The sequence below is a fragment of the Oreochromis aureus genome, linkage group 16 (genome assembly GCF_013358895.1).
Source record: "Oreochromis aureus strain Israel breed Guangdong linkage group 16, ZZ_aureus, whole genome shotgun sequence".
NCBI lineage: Eukaryota > Metazoa > Chordata > Actinopteri > Cichliformes > Cichlidae > Oreochromis > Oreochromis aureus.
This window is the reverse complement of record NC_052957.1, coordinates 24,451,998-24,475,186: the sequence shown is the minus strand read 5'-3', so window position 1 is coordinate 24,475,186 and position 23,189 is coordinate 24,451,998.

Genomic DNA, 23,189 nt, shown 5'->3' with positions numbered 1-23,189 from the left:
CAGAAAAATCACTTTTACAAAAAAGCATTTATTGTGCATTCTACTAAAAATCTGATGCAGAAAATGTTAATGTCCTGCCATTAAAAAAATACAGTTTCATGATATATTTTTATTGAAATACAGTTTCCTCAGCATGTGTTTGACAGACATAAAATTGTGATTCATCTTCAGGAAAGGAAAGGAGTTTTACTTCTGTTTCTTTTCACACGTTTTCACATGACATCATTACGAACTTGTAGAACGAAACCCCCCAACTGTGATATGTACAAGAACAGGAATGTGAAAACCAGGCATAATATCTTCTGCAGCCACCAGGGGGCGCAAAGCTGTCACTTCCTACACATATATAAAAGCATGTTTTTGCTTTGGGGGTTTATGTAAATTGTTTTGAAACGTTGTGCACACCAAAAAGGCAGGATACAGCAGAAAGCAAAAGGTGATGTTTGCATTTTATTTTTATTGCTGAATAATGTTTCTGAACATGAAAGCATGGCACTGCAATGAAAATAAAAAATTAAATGCAAAGTGATTATTGGTCCTGTCAGAGAAGAGTGTATTTTAGAAATGATAAAGAGGGGACCATGATAGCAACAACAATGTATATGTTTAACAGCTGATAACTATTTCATACTGTAACGATGGTTAAATGTTATTTTACAGTGACATGTTGGTTATCTCTGCACACTGTTGTTATTTCTTTAAGATACATGTTTGATTGTGCTGCAGGAAAAAGGGAGTTAATGTGTGCAGGAAGGGAGGGGGTCCTTGTTGTTGTGTGTGACTGTGCGGGGCTGAAGTGAGGTGTTGTATGAGAGCACTCTCCCGGAGTTAACGGCCCGTTTGCCTATGTCACCGAATAAACGGACAAACTGAGACCAAAACGTCTGGTTCTTGAGAACGTTACAATACATTTTCGATTTCGTTTCTTGGAATTGTGCAATCAAAACTGTCACGTCTGCTGTGGCAGACGAGTGGAGCATGAAAGGAACGGGCATTAAAGAAAACCTAAGAATAACCAGAACTAGGAAAACTAACAGAAACAAACCAGAAACAGAGATGCAGGGAGACTCAGGGAAATACGCAGAATGACGGATGAAGATTATCCAGACGAACCAGCAACTAACAGAGGCAGACACAAGGCTTAAATACACAGAGGGATAATGAGGAATGAGTCACAGAAGGAGGGAACAGCTGGAAGTAATCAGACATGACGGGACAGGGGAAACGTAAACTGAGCACACTGACATCAGACACGGACCTTCAAAGTAAAACAGGAAACACACACGCAAAGACACAGACTCAGAGACGCGGGCTTAGCACAGAGACCTGACTACAAGAGAGGGATACACAGAACCAAAACGTAAGAATAAACAAAGATACATCAAGAAATCAAAGATGAACAATACAGAACAGAAAACACTGGGTCACAGACCGTGACATTGTGTTACGTAGACATCTTAACGGTAGTTTTACTAATCATGTGTCACGGGCTGCCGGGGCAGACCGTGTGGAGAGTGTGTGGAGGACTCAGGTGCGGACACAGGCGAGGACACGAAACTGAGTTCGAACGAAAAGCGAGCCTTTATTGTGGCTGGTGACAAGGAGTGCAAACAAGGCAGAAGCACAGTGACAAAACTAAACTATAACTAAACTGGGAAAGTGATACTAGGATAAACTATGAAGACACAGGAAACCATAACTATGAATACAAAGACTGGCTGTGACAACATGGAGGGTGGGAACACAGACGACGCGACACAGACTGCATGAAACACAGAGACTAAATACACATGAGGGATGATCAGGGGAAGTGGCCACACATGGGAGCACAACTGACACACATGAACCTAACGACAGGACAGGAGAGGTGAAACTAAATACACTGACATTGAATACAGACTTTCAAAGTAAAACAGGAAACATGGAGATTAGACATGACATGAACTAAACATAACCACGCAGACATGACGCATGAACCAGGAAGACTTAGTACAGGGGGGAGATGACATAAACAACTAAGGAACAAGACTAAGCAGCAATCTAGAAATAAACTAGGTGAACTAAGCTAAGGCACAAATGAATACAAAAGATACATAAAACTCAAACACTGGGTCGCTCGACCCAGGACCATGACAATCATGTATTGGTTGGAACATTAAAATGCAGTAAATTACCTGCTATGAACCTCCTGTATTTTTTTTCTCTCCTTCCATGCTCTCACATCTCTGATTAATTACTGCACTAATTTTAAGGCCAACTTTTACAGACAGGTGAGAGAGTGCAGACTATCATTAGCATCACAGTTAATTCTTTTCTCACACATTAGGTTATTGTTCAAAATTAAGTTCCAGCAGTCTCAGAAATAACCCCCACATCTGGTTTGGGATCTATGAGGAAGCTTGTGTGCAAGATAATTATGTTCCCTATTTATTTTTCTTTTGAATTGTGTGTATTTATTAGATTAGATTTAAATGAATGAATAAAGAACCTTTAATAGCATACATTTTTAATTTCTCTTTGCTATTTGGGCTGATTGGACCTGATGAATGTAAAACAAAGAATTAACTGATTTTTTTTTTTTTACCTGAGTTTTGTTTCTGAAAAAATGAGATCCACATATGAGAACATTCGCTTTAAATTTCGATAGGACAGTGGCAGTATAATGTCTTTGTAAGTGGATATCAGGCCCTTGTAGAACAAAATTTAGTATTGTGGTCTAGACCAGGGCTTGGCAACCCTGGGCACGGCACACGACCATAGCGGGACTGGCCATTGGGCATACCGGGCCATTTTTTGTAACGGTATGATGAAACAATGAAAGGTGGTGGATTGGCCAGATGCTGGCCAATGTGTAAAATAACTCAGTTGTTTGGTGGTGGCTGTGGCGGAGCTTCCACAGAGGCCAGCAGGTGGATGAGGGAAAGGGAGGCGGGAGGCAGGAGGAGGAGAGACCGAGGCGGCCGCCGGTCCGAAAGTGTCAGGTGAGCTGAACTTCAGGTAAGAAGTTATGACCTGCAGTCTATCTGGGTCAGATATAAACCAAGTTTAGGTGGAGTTTATTTTCGTTGTGTTGACTTTTACCGTCAGTTACAATAACTCGTACTGCGTATTAGCTAACATGACGGAGTTTCTATACAGCTGGGTGGGTGCTATGATGTTACTGATACTGAACTTTATTTATAAGGTTAGTTAGTAGAGTTGCCAACCATTCCGTAAAAAGCGGAATCGTCCCCGTATTCAGAGAAAATATTACGCGTTTTGTATTGAGCTGAAAAGGAACACAGTTTTCCGTACTTCAGCTAGAATGGAAAAAGACACAAAGCTGGAGTTATTCTGTATCTTTACGCTATTAGCTGCCATCTACAAACAAATATAATTCTATAAAGTTGTTCTATATATTGTGCAACTGTTAATATAGAGCGTTATTAAATTTATTGCTAATGCAATCATATGGCACACTGACTTCTGAGGAAATTTTAGATGGCACTCATCATCAGAAAGGTTGCCGACCCTGGTCTAGACAATCCAAAATGTGATGTCCACATATGTGGACGCCAGGAGGTTAAAATGTGACAACACCACCAAATTTAAAGGGTGTTTTTATATATATATATATATATATATATATATATATATATATATATATATATGTATATATAAATATATATTGGAAAACGATCCACCACCAAAGATCCAAAAGAGCTAAAGGCTTATCTGCAGTTCACTGCAATAAAACAAACAACATTAAAATTCACAAAAATCTAATGGGACACTTAGCACCAGGCTCATTGCTCACAGTCAAACAGCAACTACAAAATATACTCCAAGCATACAGTAATGAAACACACACACTTTTAAAACAAAGAAAGTAAAAAGTACACAAGCCTTGTAATTTATACTCCACAGGTGAACTGTCACCTGTGTTGATGATGGTCGTTGTGACATTTGGTCACAAACACAGGAATGCTTTATAGCACTCTCTGTGGGAATTGGGGCAAGTCAAAACATTAAAAAGAACAAAGCAAAACCATAGACAGGACAAGACCAAAAGCCCCAAATAGCAGCTGCTTTTGGGCCCTGCTTTTTCCTGCAGGATGTCTGATCTAAGTTGTCCAGTAGCTCAGAGAATAAGAGACCTGACAGGTGAAGATCAGATGCTGACCTGGCTGCAGAATCACAGAGGCTGGCTGTGTGAGCTTGTCACACTTTATACATGTAGAGAATGCACATTAAATGCAATTCTAATGAAAGTAACAGCATGTAGTGTTCACGCTGTCAGTGTTTCTGTTCAGTGACAGTCACCCAGCAGCAGCAGAGACACTGAGAACATGTTGGTGCTAAAAGTGATCTGCTTCTCTTCTTCTGCTGCAGCCAACTGCAATATATCAAGTCTTCATATTAGTCTGGGAGGAAGTTTAGTTTGATTACAGATGGACACTGACAGAATACACAGAAATATGGATTAAAGTGCCAGTCATTGGGTAAAGTTTGACCTTTTAATGAAAAAAAATCAAAATAAAATCCAGTGTTTTTATTATTATTATTATTATTATTATTATTATTATTATTATTATTCATTAAAAGTTTTAACACAAGTTACTAAAGTCATTTGTTTTACTTTGGTATTTCTTCCTGAATAGAAACAGTCAAAGTTTCACAAAGCTGCTTAATGATTTTTTTTTTTTTCATAGTTACATTTATAAGTGGTATGCTGGCTGGCTTTATGTTATAATTGTTTACACACTGAGGGGTTCCAATTCAGCTGTACTGATGTCTGCTGTCTGCAGTTGTCTCTGGGCATAATTAAACAGCCCTGGACTGACAGAGAGTAAGAGGTGCTACTACTATCAAAGTAAATCCAAGCAATCCACTGCATTTTATTCCAGCATCGTGACTGAGCCAAGCAGCATACATATCAATACTAAACCCTAAATATATACAGACCAGTCTGTGGGATTCTCCAGTTATCCAGTGTGGACATCCAGTGGACCTGCCTGTTCAATAAAACAGCTGGCATTGAACTCTGCTCTTCTCTTGTGAATTTTGGGTTCTCTGAAATTAATTGGATTAATTGGACTCTGAGAACTGAAATTATACAAAATCCCCACTACCAGAATACTCACAAATTACTATCTATCTAACTATCCACTCAATTTAGACTTTGTAGAGGATCTAGACAAGGATGCAATTTTTGTACCTGCATGAAACAATGTTTACCAAATTTGGCAACCTTTCTCTCCTATCTGGGTGATGTCTAACTTAGCAGTCAGGGGTGAGGGGACAGAGGTTTTGGGTGGGCTTGGCATTTATAGGTTTAGTGTTCAGTTTCTAAGGCAACAAGATGCCCCTTGGTTACAATTAGCTGATGTTTGTTCATGTACTTACTTGCTTTGATGATGTTTGCTTTATACTCTATTCCGCTTTTCCAACTAAGTTACTTTATTTCAGTTCTAAATTCTATCAGTCATTGTGTCTAGTATTATTTTGATTATTTGTATTTATTATTATTACTATCAATATTATTATTATTATAACATCATTATTATTATTACTATTATTATTACTTTTAAAGTAATAATCTATCTTTTAAAATCTTTGAATGTGCAATTCATGCTTTTATTACACCCCAGCTGGACTATTGTAACTCCTGGCTGCAGCTCGTCTTCTGACACGTACTAAAAGATGTGAACATATTTCCCCGGTGCTTGCCTCTCTTTATTGGCTCCCTGTCCACTTCAGAATTAATTGTTATTATTTTGGAGGTACTGTAAAACAAAACGTTAAGCATAAGTCTTGTGTGGCCTGTTCATTGAATTTGTTCTTCCTTCTAATAAAAATATTTGACGCGGGAAATAATAAAAGAAATTAATTCCAGATGTCAAATGTAATAATTGGACTCTGAGTTTAAATTGTATTACAATTCCATTACTAATAGAGTTCAACAAGCAACTTTAGAGTTTAGTGGCACTGTGCAGTGCAGATATTCATGGAGGAAAATATTCATTTACAGTGACATTGCAGATTATTATTAATATCCCAGTAGGGCATGCACACACACATCCCATTAGCCACATTTATACATCCCATTGTATAAATGTGGCCAATGACAAACAACACATATCCATTCTCAGTTTTGAGAAGGTGCGTTACGCATCAATTTTCAAATCCATCACTGATGCTACTTTTAAGCTTTTAAGAGGATTAAAAGCAACACGAGCTATTCCTATACTGCAATGTGATCGTGAAATTACATTTTAGATGACTGAGACAGTGTTATTAAAAATGTTGACATGGTAACATGCCTGGTTTCATAGGGACAAGTACACAACATGGCAACGGGCTAGGAAGTATATTTCGCCGTTTGTTTGTTTTTTAATTTGCTGTACCATTGCTAAAAAATAAACACAACTTAAATTTTTATGATGTACATATTTGGCATAAACATTTTGTACTTTGTACTTGTACTACATTATTAGCAAACATCATTCATCATGTATAATGGGCAAATTGTTCCTGTGGAGGACATCCTCGCACAGACATTCAGGTATACCACCAGGATTTATTATATCAGCTGAACTGAATTAAACAGGAAACACAATGAGTTGACGACGACGTAACAAGGAGCAGAGACAAAACCGAGGGATTAAATACACAGGATAATAAAAGGACAGGAAACAGGCAGGAACACGGCTGGTTTATTCTAAATAATGAGGCAGAGGAAATAAAACTAAACATAATGCATGCGGGACAAGACTACCACAATAAAACAGGAAATGGATATGGGACAGCTAAACAATGACAAAAGTCCAAAACCATAAATAAACACTGGGTCAACAACCCAGGTACCATGACAGAGCCAATGTATCTCTGGAGAGAAACAGTGTTTTATACACAGACATGCGGAAGGCTGCTAGTGTGGTATGCAAAAACAGATCTATCCCTGTACACTTCATATTGTGCAGACCTTGTATAACACCTCAACATCGTTAACAGCTGAAAATAAAAGAGTTTGGTTTAGGTATACATCTTGCTTTCCCACTCTCTATCATTCTATCACAGTCATAAAAGGAAGATTCTGGATACAATCCTACATAATATTCATTAGCATGAAATTAGTATGAAATTTGTGTGGAAAGCATCCTTTCTCCATGTCTTCAAAGCTCAATGCCGCAAATCGTTTTGAATGAATCAATCCAGCTCTGCTCAAAATGCACATCATACATCACAATGACTCTGCTTCCTCTCATTGTGACAGTTGGTGTTACTCCTTGCTTAGCGAAGTACTCCAAAAGTGTGTAGTTATCAAAACCTGAAGCGTTGTCAAGAAATTTCAGACACCTGTAGTGATGCACAAATGCACTCACACATGTTAGTGTGTTGAAAAGAACTTGCAAATACATTGCACACACAAAGATAGCCACTTATTATTCTTAAATCTGGCGTCATTATTCCCAATGGATTCATTAATTTGATGTTTGATGTAATTTGTTGTTAACTCTCCTGCAAGTTAACTGGTGATTCTTACCTGGAAAATTGCGCTCATATGAGAAATAATTAGAACAGGAACTGGGATGATTTATATACAGCTTCTCTAAAGTGGATCTGTAAAAACAAACAAACAAACAACAAAGCAAACAGACACGTGCCAATTATCTTTGATCTGGTCAACAGGAGGAGGCCTGACACCAAAAAAGACAAGAGCAACAGAAAACAACAGTGCTGCCTATTATGGCATCTAACACTGTAAAAAAAAAAAAAAAAAGAAAGAAAAAAAAAGCATTTTTTACTGTCAGGAGAAAACAACTAGCTGTGGCAGTATTGCTTGTTTGCATTATTTGATCAGCAAACAGTTTTACTTAGATAACCGAAAACAGGCTCTTACATTCGGTATAGAGGGCCACAAGTGCCAACATGAATTAACTAAATGCACCATTAATTAATTTAAACTATATGTAAATAGTTAAAAATCAATTTATTTCATTTGAAAACATTTGATAACTTATGTATTTATATATTTCCAATTGTAATTAATTAATAGTTGCACTTTTAATTATTTGATGATGTATTTATTTAATTGGTGTTGGCACTTGGGGCCCTCCACATTTAGGAAGCAGACAAGGATTATAGATTTTCCCAAAGTAAACTAAACTGCTTTGCTGTGGTCAGTGCAGTTTTACTGCAGTGGTGTTTCTCAGTAGAGGAAGAGAATCAAGACAACAGCACAGCAGGGGCGGATCTAGAGAAATTTTCTTAGGGTGGCATGAGGATGGCAAAGAAATCAAATGGGTGGCAAAATCAAAGCCTTTTTTTTCAAACACATATGCAGGTGGTTATATATGGTTAAAATAATTTAAATGCAGTAAGTATACACGTTTTTCACATAAATATAGTCTATAACTTAATTATCGTCTGTAGCCTACATAATTAAACACTTTAGTTACATAAAACATGTGAGTTTTGATTTTATGTACTGTATAGCCTGTATAATATGTACAAACACAGGTCTAACTTAAGTTTCACACTGTTTTTTGTTAGAAAACAATCAAATTGTTACATGCTTAAATTACACAAAATGTCAGAAATCTGCACTGTTTTGAACAAAAATTTAAACCTAATTTTTCATGATTTGTTGGATTCACCCACTGAGGTCTGAAATACAACCGGCCATTTTTGACTCCTTTTGAGTTTACATTTGTATTTCACCCTCAAATTGTTTCATTTTATTTTTCCCCCTTGCCTTGTTTGGTTTCATTCTTTTCAGCTCAACTGAATTTAGTTGTTTTTTTCACTGACATACTGCAAGAACTTAAAATCCTAGTAGTATTTTTTACTGTAAAAAAAAAAAAACACAGACATGTTGAGTAAATGTTTATAACTTGAAATGCAAATATAAATTGTACATTTTGTAAAAATATAAAACTATTTATCTAAAAACACAGCCAATACACCTGTCGTTTTTTTTTTTTCATTTTGTACAACCATTATTTAAAAATATTACTAAAACTAAAATCAGAGAACAATCAGGTGTCCCACAAATTATTTGTGCCAGTAAAAAAAATGTTTTTCCACCAAATGACAGAGGAGAACACCACGGGGATAAACCTGACAGCAGGAGGTGTATCACTCTGGTTTTCTACTTAGTGACAGTGTTTACATTGCAAATGTGCCTTAGTGACATTCATTAGTGCCCTCACTGACACACAAAACAACGACTACACAACAGAACAACTACACAAGACAACACAACACACTAAAATATACACTCCACACTAAATGTCATAAATCTCCCACATCTAAAAGCTCTCTCTCTCTCACACACACACACAAACACACACACACACACTCACTTGCTCTGTCTCGCTGCCGTTACCGTCACTCCCCAAACTTTCCCCTCCCCTTCTAAACAATAAAATCCCACGTGTTGACTTTTTTTTAAATTGGTCAACATGGTAAATTTTTCCACCGATAGGAAATAGGTGGCGGGTTTTTTTTTTTTTTTTTTTTTTTTGCTTTACTGTTTTCGCACTGAAAATGCTTAAAAAATACACACAAAAAAACGTGACGAGCATGGCTTATATATATTATCATAACTCTGGATTTACTGACCTGTAATTAAAATTTTAAAACTTTGAAGTCCAAACTTTCAATATGGGCTGAAATAGAGACTCAGCGTGGCTGCAGCTTGTTGCTATGTCAGCTTAAATCTGTCATGTGATTTGGAGGTGCAGCATGTCCGTGGACCATAGAGGGTTAATAACACTCACCTTCCTTCCATTTCCAGAGTGTAACATCCAACCACCTGCGTGAAATCTGAAATTCCCATGGTGTTGTTCAAAATGTGCTCTGGCACAATCATAGGCATCGCTTGCTACTGAAAACAAGAAAAAAGCCAGTCCTGCTATGGGCTGAACCATTTGTTAATGGTGGAGGGGGGTAACACTATGCAATATATTCAGTTTTAGCATTTATATTTACTGTTGACTGTAACTACGCTCAAAGTGTTAATGCTATCTTATTTTAATAAACAACACTGTCATATGCAAAACTGGGGTGACACTTGGGGTGGCAAGGGATCATTTTAGGGTGGCACTTGCCACCCCATGCCACCCTTTTAGATCCACCCCTGCAGCACAGCTATCAAGAATCGCTTAAGACATGAACGTACACACACAGGTAAGTTTATAACATGCAATGCTGGCTCGAAGCTTAACAAAAGCTCCCATTAGATGACACTGTTATGTTAAATTTTGATCTGCAGCATTTAATGGAGCTGTGTCTTGAAAGTTCAGTACTGTTAAAAATTTTAAATTAGATATTCCCGGGTCACAAACCTGTCTGACAATTTACATGACCAGAACTGGCAGGACTGATGAAAAGTTAGTTTACCATGGATTTCTGATCAGTGAAGGTGTACTTCCTAATCAGAAACTGTTATTTGGGGTTTTTTTATGTATTTTATGAGTCTTGTTTTGATTTCCTTTAATTAGTTGTTAACATTTATTGCTACCCACCCTTCATTACAGGTTAAGATTAGTATTGACACACAGAATGAATGTATTCTTGTATGACAAACTTGCAACATTGCGTATTCTTTCCCCCATATTTAAATTTTTTGGTTTGTGTTTGAGGTTGCACTTGGATACAGTCAATATATGGAGGTCCTCCAAATGATGTGACACTAGGGGAGTTTATTGTCATGGTTCTGGGTCTTTGAGTTCTTGGTATTTGAAGTATTTTTGTATTATAATGATTTAAGTTTACTGAGATAACTCATAGTTTGTCTCTGAGTTAACTTGTGATCAGTTTAGCTCCTTGTCTATTAGGTTCCCCCTTGTGTCATTGTCCTCTGTGTCCCTTGCTTTGTGTTTGTGTGCATGTGTGTATCCTTGTGTTTTGTTTCCCTTTTCTGTTCCCTTGTTCCCCTCCTTGTGTGTCATGTGTATCCACGTATGTTTCCCCAGCCTCCCTCCCTCTGACTCTCCCTTCGTCCCTTGCCAGTTCCCTCTGTCTCCCTCTGCATCCCTCTCTCTGTCTCATCTCCCTTAACTGTTTCTCGATTCCCCTCTTTGTCTCTTCCTGTTGTCTCCTAATCCTGTTTCATTCCCTTGAGCATTCCTTCCTCTGGGTTCCAGTGTCAAATACATGTGTCTTAATCTGCATGTTTCCTGTTTTGTGTTGACAGTCTAGCGCCCTGTGTTCAGTGTTTGTTCAGTTTTGCTTCCTCCTGTTTTGTCAGTATGTTTATTCGCCCCCATGTGTTTCCTCTTCCCTCCTCATCCCTCTGGGTATTTATTCTGTGAGTCCCCTGTGTTCATTGTCAGCTCATCTGTTAACCTTCCCTGCGTCTCTGTGTTTCATGTGGTCAGGCATTCCAGGTTTCATGTACTCAGTTTAAAGTTCAGTTTTGCCTCATTCGTCTGCATTTGGGCCAGCATTCATGTAGAGGTAGCTGTTAGTTATTCCAAACAATCAGTCCAAATGTCACTTAAAGCATGAACTGTGTTTCTTTTCATATGACCAGCATTACACAGCTGTAATAAAATCCAGTGATTTGATCTGGTAGATAACCTGAACTTGTGGATCACAAACTCACACACAAAAATAACAATAAACAATTATAATTGATCGATATTCCCTATTGCCAATGATTTTATATATATATATATATAAATATATATATATATATATATTATTTATATATTTGCTTAGCTCTTGTCAGGTAACCAACTGACAAGAGCTGGAGAGATGCCTCTGACTCTAAAGTAAGTCTTCGAGTTCACCCATATTTAATATATTTATAATAGATGTTGAACACACAGAATAACTTCATTGATGAATTTAGATATTATTGAAATCGTAGAGACTGGCTTGTTTTGAGGTGGGGGTTTTATCCATAATTCACAGTGAGTTAAGCCTGCTAGCAAATCACTTGTCATTGGGCCCATAAAAATGTTTCCAAGTTTTAAAGCTAATTAAAAGTTAATAATTCTCTTGTTTCCTGACCCACAAGGTACTGGGCATCTGTTCAACCTGACAAGGTGTTTGCTAAAGAGAACTGTACATATTTTTAAAATTAGACCATGATTATTATTTTATTTGCATTTTTTAAATATTTTTTTTCTGAATGATTAGACGTCTAAATGTACCTCTACTTCCACAGACATATGTACAATAGATACATTTGTCTTCTGCTGGGGAAAAAAATCAACAGAAAAAATTAATTGCGCAAAACATATATAAACTCAAGTAATATTGAACACCCCTCTATTACCTAAATTATCAAATAGCATCTGGAAAAAGCAAAGTATTTTGGATCTTTACTTATTGATAATAAAAAATATATATCAAAATTGGATTTATTTATATTCATTTCAAGGAAAAGGGTTATTTGTTGTAGTATTTTGCATGCTGACCAAATACTGCAATGTAGACAGTTTTACTTTAGAGAATCAAATGTAGCCTCTTATTAGAAAGCCCACAAAGACTGTATTTCCGGTTATGCAGAAGAAAAAAGGCTGCGGTCTGCTTTAGTACATCCTCGATGTGGTTTGCTTCAATACCATCACTGGGGAAATTGTTTCAAAATACCAGCATGGCTAAATATCGGAAAACAGTGAGAGAGTACATGTCTTAAGATAATTTTGTGATATTGTATTTTTATGGCTAATGTTGGTTCATTGCATGAGTGCATGTTTTGCCACCTCTAAGATTAGACCTAACAGGAGCTTTATCTAGAGAGGACTGTTGTGTTAAATTTCATTCTACAACATTTGAGCAAAGAGTTTTCCAGTTAAGGCAACGGTGATTTAGAGTTATTGTTATTTACTATACAATAATACAGTTTTTATTTTAGTATGAAAACATGGGTGAAATGTTCTCAGGTGTGCAGACATGAAACAACACAACAGTTAACATCACCAGGACTGGTTTGCTCTCTATGCATTGCTTAATGTGTGCTTCCTTGTTATTGTGACTGTTTAAAGCATTTAAAGTAATGTTATCTTCACTCTTTATTCTTATTTTTCTATTTGGAAACTAAGATTATTTTCTGTTGCTGTTCGTTGAGTGCGTGCAGGGTGTTATTTGTGTTTTATATGGTTTTGATGTACCATAACTTATTTTTTGAATCTACTGCATCGATTACAGATGAAAATTTGTTTTTAACCCCATAATAAATTTATTGTGCATTCAACTTGCTGAATTAAAACAAACAAAATTAATAAAACAATGAGGTTCTGCCATTGTTATTTCAACTGCTTTAATCATTTTAAAAAAATCACATTTCATGTTGTATTTTTATTAAAATACAGTTTCCATAGCATGTGTTTGACAGACATAAGATTGTGATTGATATGATAAATGAAATGTAATAAGTAAAACAAGAGAATGAATTTAAAAGACAATAAGAAAGTAATTTGAAACGGTTGTATATTGTATTATAAATAATCCAAATATCCACCCATCCAACCATTTTCCACCACTTATCCGGGTTACCAGGTTTTTCAGCCCAATAAAGATTCTTGGGTCAATTCTTCTGTGAGCCCACCACCCACAGAAAGGGGCTGTAGCGTTTCAGTACTTCGTATACAAGTTGGCAGTCAGAGGCGGAGGTACTGGCACTTCAATGGCTGGCTCCAATTGCTCTGCTCAGACTGCTATCCCCGTGACCCGAAACCAGACAAACGGCAAACAATGAATGGATGCTTTTGCATCATACACTGTATTTACACATATTTTTCAGTCAGTGCACTTACACCGTTTTTCTAGCAAAAACATAAAGAAAGGGATGATTCAAGACCTTTGATTCAAGACTTTTCCTACTCAAAACCTAAAGAAAAATTATGGATTTGATCAACTGGCCCCTAAATGCAATTGACACTCTCTTTTCGATGAGGAGCCTGGGTTCGGGAGAGCCCAAGTGTCCTGGAGGGACGTTCCCTGCCGGATACACGATGGATGGTTGGCAGAAGTGGCACGACTTGTGCCTGGTGGGACTGTCGATTGAGGACATTGAAGACTATTTGGAACCATGATAACTGGGTTCTTGCTGATCGGAGCTGGCTTGGCCCTGGCTTATGGGAAATTGAAGAAAGCGGTTACAGCTGTTCAAAACCCCACAAGGCTAGCTGCTATGATCGAAGGTCTGGGAAGAGCTGTGATAACTGCGCGCGTTCTCCATCACCTCCCCCGCCCGAACCCATGCAAATCGGACGCTCCCGGCTTTCACCGGAGGAAAGGGAGCGCTGTTTTCGGGCTGGGGACTGCCTGTACTGTGGGAAGCCTGGTCATCGCATCGCTGCTTGCCCGCTCTGCCCAAACGAACCGGCCCACCGGTAAGTCCGGGGATATGGGTGGGCAGCACTTTAAGCACAACTAGACCCCGATTGTTAATGTCTGTTACCATCGTGACTAACAACGAGACTTTCACATGCCCCGCGCTGGTGGACTCCGGGGCGGAGCAGAACCTCATGGATGAGAAACTGGCTAGGAAGTTAGAGTTATCACTTACTCCGCTTGAACCACCCATCCCCGCGTCTACGTTGAATAATCAGGTGTTTGCTTTTATCACTCACCAAACCGCGCCAGTACAGTTAGTCACATCAGGAAACCACAATGAGCTACTTTCCTTTTTCACTTTCCCTTCCCCTGACACCCCGCTTATCTTAGGTTACCCCTGGCTACAGAGACATAATCCTCACATTGATTGGGCCGGAAAAAGAATCACCAGCTGGAGTCTGTTTTGCTTGGCGAACTGCTTGAGGTCAGCCATTCCCCCCGCCTCAGCGGAACGGATTCCAGCCCCGCCACAAGCACCAGACCTTTCTTCCATCCCCCCAGAATATCATGATTTACAGCAGGTGTTCAATAAAGATAAGGCGCTCTCACTACCACCTCACCAACCATATGACTGCGCCATTGATTTACTCCCGGGAGCTCCGCTGCCCTCTAGCAGATTGTACAACCTGTCTTGTCCCGAAAGAGAAACTATGGAGAATTACATCCAAGAGTCGCTGGCAGCAGGAATAATCAGGCCGTCGTCCTCCCCCATCGCTGCGGGCTTTTTCTTCGTGGGAAAAAAGGACGGGTCGCTCCGACCGTGCATCGATTACCAAGGTTTGAACGACATCACTGTTAAAAATAAATATCCCCTCCCACTAATCAACTCTGTTTTCGAATCACTCCAGGAAGCCACTGTTTTCACCAAGCTGGACCTGCAGAATGCCTATCATCTGGTTCGGATACGAGAGGGTGATGAATGGAAGACTGCCTTCAATACTCCATTAGGGCACTTCGAATATTTGGTGATGCCGTTCGGCTTAACGCCCCGGCGGTTTTTCAGGCCCTAGTCAATGACGTGTTACGGGACTTCCTGAATGTGTTTGTTTTTGTGTACCTGGATGATATTCTGGTTTTCTCCAGGACTCTCAAAGAGCATCACGTCCATGTGAGGAGTGTATTACAGCGGCTGCTCGAGAACAGACTGTACGTCAAGGCAGAGAAATGTGAGTTCCACACTTCATCTATTTCCTTCTTGGGCTACATCCTGGGAGGTGGACAGGTGAAGACCGACCCAGTGAAGGTCAAGGCGGTGCTGGAATGGCCGGTCCCGGAGTCACGGAAGAAGCTCCAAAGCTTCCTCGGGTTCTCGAACTTTTATCACCGCTTCATTCGGAAGTACAGCCAAGTGGCCGCGCCTCTCACCCAGCTCACCTCATCTAAGGTACCTTTCACCTGGCCCCAGAGGCTCACGCAGCCTTCGTTAAATTAAAGCACTTATTAATCCGCACCCATTCTAACCCATCCTGACACTTCTAAGCAGTTTATCGTAGAGGTTGATGCGTCTGATGCCGGTGTTGGAGCAGTTCTCTCCCAGCGATCCGGGCCTCAAGGTAAACTCCGGCCATGCGCCTACTTCTCGCGCCGACTCACCCCCACGGAGAGGAACTATGACGTCGGCGACAGGGAGCTCCTGGCTATAAAGCTCACCTTAGAAGAATGGCGCCACTGACTGGAGGGGGCTGAACAGCCTTTCCTCATATGGACAGACCATAAAAATCTAACGTACCTCAAAACTGCCAAAAGATTAAACTCACGCCAAGCCCGCTGGTCTCTATTCTTCACTCGCTTTAACGTCACTCTCTCCTACCGTCCAGGGTCACGGAATATCAAGCCCGATGCGCTCTCTCGTCAGTATTCCTCCGACAATGAAGCATCCTCTCCCGCCACCGTCCTGCCCACCGCCTGCGTGGTGGGCGCTCTCACCTGGGACATTGAGGAGACCATCCGCCAGGCTCTCCCGGGGGACCCTGATCCAGGTACCGGGCCACCTGGGCGGCGCTTCGTTCCCGCTGCCGCCCGTGGGGCGGTCATTCACTGGATTCATACCGCACGATTCTCATGCCACCCAGGCTTGAGTAGAACGATACACCTCCTTAAAAGACATTTCTGGTGGAAGTCACTAATAAAGGACGGGAAGGCATATGTGTCTGCCTGTGCCATCTGTGCTCGCAATAAGTCATCTACTAAGCACCCCGTAGGTCAGCTCCACCCGCTCACTACACCCCACCGGCCGTGGTCTCACATCTCCCTTGACTTCGTTACCGGTCTCCCTAACTGCTCCGGAAAGTGTGTCATTCTCACCATCGTAGATAGGTTTTCTAAAGCCGCTCACTTTATCCCACTGGCAAAGCTGCCTTCTGCCGCTGAAACGGCCCAAACGTTGGTCACCGATGTTTTTAGACTCCACGGAATTCCCCTTGAAATCGTCTCCGATCGAGGTCCCCAGTTCTCCTCACAAGTGTGGAAGACCTTTTGCTCCATTCTAGGCGCAATCTGAGCTCCGGTTTCCACCTGCAATCCAATGGACAGACTGAACGTCTAAATCAGGAGCTAGAGACTATGCTGAGGTGCGTAGCGAGTCAAAATCCCTCCTCTTGAGTCACTTACCTGCCCTGGGTGGAGTACGCCCATAACACTCTTACCTCATCCTCCACCGGTCTGTCTCCATTCGAAGCGTCCCTCGGTTATCAGCCTCCGCTCTTTCCCGAAGAGGAACTAGCTCTCACTGTACCATCAGCTCCACATCACCTCCGGCGCTGTCAACGGGTGTGGCGCAGCGTTCGCCGAGCCCTCCTTCACGCAAAGGAACGACACGTGCACTATGCCGATCGCCGCTGTGCCCCGGCCCCTGAATATCGGCCTGGACAGGTCTGGTTGGCAGCTGGGAGCATCCCGCTTCGGGGCTATACTCGGAAGCTGGCTCCCCGCTTCATTGGGCCGTATGAGGTAGAACGAAGCGTCAACCCGGTGGCAGTCAAGCTCCGGCTTCCGACTTCTTGGCAAGTGCATCCCACGTTCCATGTCTCTCAGATTAAACTGGTCCGCCACAGCCCTCTGTGCCCTCCTTCCGAGCCCCCTCCTCCCGCCCGGCTCGTCGGCGGCCATCCGGCCTATGCGGTCCAGCGGATCCTGGATGCACGCCGGCGCGGGCGGGGTTGGCAGTATCTGGTGGACTGGGAGGGGTACGGCCCCGAGGACCGCCTCTGGGTCCCGCGCTCCTTCATTATGGATCCTCGTCTCATCTCTGCCTTCCATGCTTCTCTCCGCAGGCAGCAGTCCGGCAACCCTTGGGGGGGGGATGCTCACGCCCACGGGTGTGGCTGTCGACTCCACACCTGCATCCCATCCCAGGCGATTATCAGGTGGACTATTTAATCCAGCTCAGCCAGCTGCTCCACGCCAGTCCGTTAGTCGCCTCTCAGCGGTAACGTACACCCACGGGAAGGCGGTTGTGAAAATCTCATTTTCTGGAACTAACGCTAATCCTTTCCTTGTGCGCTCAGGTAACAGCTCGGCGTGTTTTTGAGCCCTCTCCTGCCTGTTCTCCTGCCCGCCTGGAGTTTGGATCGCTACCGGTACCTATCACCTCTACTTTCCTGGAGCTCCCCGCGGACCCTCACCCCTCCCTCCGGTTCCCACGGCCCCACCTTGACCGTAAGACTAATACTCTGCCCCACGTATGCTGTTATTTCCCCGCTGCCCAGTAACTCTCTTCCTCTTTCTGTTGCAGCCTCCCACAGTCCCAATTACGGTGTTCCTGCGTAACTCATCTCCCGGTCCCTTGGTTTTTCTAGTTTCTCGCGTGTTTTCTCACGTCTCTGCTTCTGGGTCCAGCTTGTGTACTGAACTTCGGTTCATGACAGTTTCGTTCTCAATAACTTCAGTGAAATGCTGTTGTAGGAATGAACCACAAACCTCTGGCACTGTGCGTAAAACTATTGGTCATTCTTGCCATTTATGTTGTCTAAATAACCGTCATAGCAGCAACGATCACAGTCACGCCTGCTTACTCAAGTTGTCCGTTGCTAATATTGGTACAGTAAATCCCATCTATTTTAATACTTTGTGTGTGAAAGTGACATTCTAAATCCAACAACTGGTTCATGTTCCGCAAATAAGTTTCATACCTGCAGTATTTATTTATTAGTTATAGGTAGAAAAGCTGACAGATAGGTGAGAATTAACAGTTATTAGTGTTCAGCCTGGTCTTAATGAGGGACTATACAAACAGTGCTCTCTGCCCCCACAGAATAGGATTTTTCAACTGTAATCAGAGATCATTAACATTATTAATAAATAAACACTTCAATAACAACATTTGTAAAACTGAATTAGGTAGCATCTACCTCCGAACGTTATGACAAAGTTAAAATGAGGGATTTTTGATTTAATTAATTAAAGTAATTTCTACTTTGTGGAATGATCTGACAAGTCATGTCAAGTCAAGTTCATGAAACCTCATCAAAATATCAATCTTGTTTGTATTGGGGCAACTATGACAGCATGTACTCTCCTCCTTGAAACAAGGTTTTAATAAAAACAACAAAAACTGAATATAAAGTAGAAAAACCTGACATTTATAAAATTCACAGTGAGTACAGACTGTATCAATGCATCTCTAACTGGTAACCCTGTCAGGTGGAAGGAATCATGAAGAAAATAGGATTCATAAAGATTTGAAAATAAAACCTCAAGCAGTCAGAAACACAACTGGGTCTGGGTCGTGACTTTATCTTTGAACATGACAAGAATCCAAAACATGCATCGCTCCGAGTGAAGAACAACTGCCAGACAACTAAAGTGCAGGTTACTGACTGGTCTGCACAAAGCCCCAACTTGAATCACATTGAAAATATATTGGGAACTGAAGACCAAGGTCCACGCTAGATGGAGCTTGAAAGGTCTGCCTAATAAGAATCAGATGGGATTAGTCAGGAGACGTGTAAGAGACTTGTTGAAGACTGCAACAAAGAAGAATACATAACTGAATATTAGTGCCAGGGGGGCTAATCATTTTGACCATGGTAAATTTATTTTTTTGCAAAATAATTTTGTTTCTGTTTGCAAAGAAAAATAATGTAAGCAGGATGTTTTGGAAAAGCTGTGTTCAAAATTCCTTTATCTGTTCAATAACACTTCGAAAACCCTTGAGCTTTAAACCATATATTTTACGAACATCTTTCATTGTCTTCTGGTAACATTTTGAAATATTTAAATTTGGATTTATTAGAAAACAGTTCAATTATGATTGAAATCATTCATTTTGATTTATTTCAGATCATGTTTCAGCTACAAATCTCTCTGTCGTGACTAACAACCAAAGAGCTTGACAACCTTCAAAGTTTGTCCAAACACAGTGAATCCTTGTATTTGCTGTTGAGGTTTACTTCTTTTGTTTCTTTGTGTTTTTGTTGAAAGATTCACTGATAAAGTCAGAGTCTTGTGATGATAAAATTATGTTTCATTTCAAATTCAGTGCTACACTAAATTACTTTGACTATTTTTTTCCTATGACTTGCTTTTCAGGCAATCAGGGGCAGGTGGATTTTCACAGATTTTCACACATTCAAGGCCGGAAGGTGTTATTAGTCCGCCCAAGATCCTGAGGCAACAAAAAACAAAAACATTGGGTGGGCAAGAGAGACAGCAGGATAACTGAAGCCCCTGACAGAGACAGACCAACCAAATATTCATGAAAAGGATCAGCAGACATGAGAAATTGTGGAGACGCACAATTTCCAAAATGAATTAAATGAGTACATCATTAAACAATTTATAAAAAAGAAATCTGCCTTTGGGTGGATAGAATTTGAAATAAGTGGTATAAATAAAATTAATCGGTATTAACTAATTAATTATTTTAGATTTTAATGATTAATGGCAAATTCAATTAATTATTTTATGACATATTTATTTAAACTATTTTGAGGAGAATCCTTATCATTTTGACATACAAAATAATTCTGTGTAAAACAGCAGTTTAGGAAATCATGGTGGTGAAGTCATATCCGTGATTTGAGGTAATTTCCTGGACATTGTTCTTTCAACATGGCAGACAGGCAGTGACTTTGTTAAAGAGAGTAAAAATGTTGTTTTGGTTCTCAGCACACTGCTCTTCTGTTTTTCAAAAGTCCTTATCAATTCTCCTACCCACCTGATAATATGTTCAGCAAGGAAAACTGGTTTGGAAGTTCAAAACATTGCCTTTTGGAATGTACACTTTGACTGAATTTATTACTTTTACTGAATTTCCAACAGGCATAGTTTCATGCAGAAATAAACTCATTGGTGGGCTGAGCTGTCAATGGGTTTAGTCAAACTAGAGAGAGAACAAAAGGTTTAGGATACTGCTGACCTATATTTAGCATAGCCTGTAGGGTTAGAAGAACTGCATCAGTTACATTGCTATAAACACTGCATTAAAAAATAGAGAATTAAGCTGATGTTTGTTTGTTTTTTGAGTTTTGTTTTTGTTTTTTTAACAACCAGATAATGGTGGTGGAAACCCAAAGTGGGGTGAAGGGGACTGCGTTCATGTACAAACTAATGCATCATGGAATGACCTTTCATGTTTAGCCTCTCTAAAGTGCATCTGTGAAAAACATACAACAGAATAATATTTCCTGAATTCATTGAGCAACGCCTGAAATGTATTTACAAATTTAGCCGTGACTTTTTTTTTTCTTTTCTTCTTTTTTTTTTGCTGTGGCTGCAAATGTGCAACCCGTTTTAATCTAAAGTTAAAGATGTGTATTTCGAGTATGGACTCAGGGGGCTAAATAATTACGCACACCCCACTTTTCAGTTATTTCAGTTGTGCCATACTCCTCTGTGGGATGTTCAAGGCTTAGGAAATCTTTTTGTAGCCTAAGACTGCTTTAAATTTCTCAATAACCTTATCCCTGACCTGTCTGGTGTGTTCTTTGGACTTCATGGTGTTGTTGCTCCCAATATTCTCTTAGACAAACTCTCAGGCCGTCACAGAGCAGCTGTATTTGTACTGACATTAGATTACACACAGGTGCACTCTATTTAGTCATTAGCGCTCATCAGGCGTGTCTATGGGCATCATGTCTATGGGCAACTGACTGCACTCAAACCAAAGGGGGCTGAATAATTACGCACACCCCATTTTTCAGTTGTTTATTTGTAAAAAAATGTTTGGAATCATGTGATTTTCGTTCCACTTCTCAAGTGTACACCACTTTGTGTTGGTCTTTCACGTGGAATTCCAATAAAAGTGATTCATGTTTGTGGCTGTAATGTGACAAAATTTGGAAAAGTTCTTTTTTTTCCTACATGAAGTTATTCATTTTTGAACAAACCTGAAAACACAACCTAATAAATGCATATCCATTCCACATGCATACTACCCTTTAGGGCAGGGGTGGGCAACTCCAGGCCTCGAGGGCCAGTATCCTGCAGGTTTTAGATGTGTCCTTGATCCAACACAGCTGATTCAAATGACTAAATTACCTCCTCAACATGTCTTGTAATTCTCCAGAGGCCTGGTAATGAACTAATCATCTGATTCAGGTGTATTGACCCAGGGTGATATCTAAAACCTGCAGGACACCGGCCCTCGAGGCCTGGAGTTGCCCACAGCAGCCAAGGAAGAAGGGTGTGTGGGCACCCATATGTCCATCTGTGTGCACAACAGTGTGCTTGAGAGCGCTTGTATTGAAAAGGGTTTCCCATGTAACTAATATCATGTAACTATCTAGAGGGTGTGGGGAGCCATAGCCCTGCCCCCCAAGGCATGAAGCAGGCATGGAGGAGATGCAGGCACCAGACATCCGGAGGCCCCCCAGAGCACAAGAGCTGGAGGGTCATCCGTGCCACCCTCCTGGAAAGAGCTGAGGAGAGCCCCAGACGTGGGGTCAGCCAGCAGCCACGGTGCAGAAGTTACAGGGGGCTGCTGTGGCACGCCCGCAGGCTCTGCCGGCAGTCAGCCGTGCCAAGTGGACTGATTCCTGGGCCCAGAGATCTGAGGGCCCCCCACCCCCCAGATGGAGCCTGAACAAGCCACAGGTGCCAGGCCCCGCCAAGCAACCACCGGGGAGTGAACGGGGGTGTGAAGACCCTCTCTGCCTGTTTATATGTGGTGTTACTGCATGCTGTTCTAAAGTGCATCTAAAACACGGGAGGGGCATGGTGCTTTCTGCCAAAAAGCAGCAGGTGTCAGCACGGCTCCTCCCAAGATCCCTTAATGTCTAAATGTATTTAAAATTGAGAGGTGAGTATTAGAGTTCATTATTTTAAGATTGTCATTTGTACAAAGTCATGTGATCATTGCTTTTATGTGTCGTAGTATGGTTGTCATGGTGCAGTAAGAGCTAGAGGTGTTTTACTTCATTTTCAGCTTTGTACATGCATTAATTCCACATTACACAATTATATTTCACACTTCTATGGCAAGTTCCTGTTTTTATAGTTCAGCAAGACATTCACTTATGCACTTATGCATACCTCATCCTGTACAGGGCAACTGAAAAGCTTGATAAGAAACCATGCCGTGTACGGTGTCAGGAAATGACACACACACACGCAGGCAGCATACAAAGTGAAAATTTGTTGGTAAAAAATTGACTAAAAGAGTTGAAATAGAATAGAAATAGACCCGATTGAATTGAATAAATATAAGTACAAGAGAAATAAACTAAAATAAACAAAAGCCTAAATTAAACTAAAGCTTAACTGTAATGTATTCAATGATAATAGCAAGATCAACAACTATAAACTGGTTTTAATAATGAAACATAGCTGGGACGGAAACCATGCCTACAATGAATGTAGTGAAGGGAATGATTGGAATGATGGGGTCAGCGGGGGACTTGGCCCCAGGGAGG